General features: G+C 28.7%; 1 protein-coding gene across 1 annotated transcript in view; it reads left to right on the top strand.

The window, feature by feature from the left end:
* LOC106107809 (homeotic protein female sterile-like) overlaps positions 1-1,388 on the top strand; it is a 19,132-nt gene that overhangs the window by 9,502 nt on the left and 8,242 nt on the right. The window lies entirely within an intron of this gene.

Here is a 1,388-nt window from a genome sequence, read left to right on the forward strand (position 1 = left end):
GTGCCTTGTCACCCACCGTGACTTGTCACCCGGCGACACCGCGACCTACACTTACGTCAAGCACTGAGCGGTACTAACATGTACCATCTATTGTATAATACCTTAGTATTAGATTATTACATGCATTTAATTAAGACATAAACATCACTCGGTACGTTTACATCAGAATATGACAGTATAGAAGAGTAAGGATGCTTGTACATTCTAGAATGTTATTATAGTAATTAGTGTGCAATGAAAATATTTTATCACTATGAAATTATATTAGAATCAATTGACTTGTATATAATAGTATGATTGGGTGCACATGAAATGTATATGTTGAATAGAAGTCGAGGGTACAAATAAATAAGTATATTACAGTATTAACAAAATTTAAATTTATCAAATAATTTATCTTGAGTTTTTGTGTTAAGCAATTAAAAAAAATCAATTTAATAACGTTTTCAAACTCAATTTCATTTTTACACTGTTTTGCTGTGTTAATGCAATAAAAGACAATTTATAAAATAATTTCGTTATGTTTTGTTTGTTTTTGTTAATAGTAAATTGAGCCTATCAAATTTCATGTTTTACAACTTTATTAATATTTCTTTTTAAAAACCTAATTTATCTTTTTAACTATGACTATTTTTAAAACTCTATTATTAATTTTTTAATGTTTTGAAATTTACAAAAGATGATGAAATACAATAGTTATGTGGTTTTAACCTAGGATAGGAAACAGTTTTCATGTTTTGTGCCAAGTATCTGGGGATTTTTTTTTAAATTTATACATTCTTCTATACTTGTTATATTTTGGTGTAAATGTGGTATATTTAAAATGCTTGATATTTAGATTATGTTTTTCGTAATTATGGTAATGAGAAACACAAGTTTTTTTTACCTTAGCCAGTATTTTTATGGTATGACTGATTGTGGTTCTTTTTTTATGTTTCATATGAAATGTGGAATGCGTTTTACAATTTTAATCCTTTGAATAATGTTATTCTAGTCTGAAGTGTTGACAGAATGAATGACATACATGTGTTAACTGCCCCTAGGCATAGAGTCTGATGAACAGTACCTAGAGAGAGAGATAGAGAGAAAGAGATAGATAGTAGTAGGCAGGGATTAGAGATCGATTCGATTGTTTGAAGTATTGTCCTCGTGTGGACAATTTATATTTTTTGTATGTTTTATTTATTGAAGACCTCAAGTTATAATTACCAATTATTTATAAAAGCAGTATATTTTTATTTATTTTGGCAAAAGTTATTTTAGAGCTCAACAAAACAGTTAGCTAATTGGTTATAGAGTGTTTGGCAACAGTGTGAATGTCATTTATAGTTCGGAAGATGTCGATATGAGAATGTGTGTGGTGTCGCTCTTTGAGCTCAGAGTTGTAG

The sequence above is a fragment of the Papilio polytes genome, unplaced genomic scaffold, assembly GCF_000836215.1.
Source record: "Papilio polytes unplaced genomic scaffold, Ppol_1.0 DF821845.1, whole genome shotgun sequence".
NCBI classification, from domain to species: Eukaryota; Metazoa; Arthropoda; class Insecta; order Lepidoptera; family Papilionidae; genus Papilio; species Papilio polytes.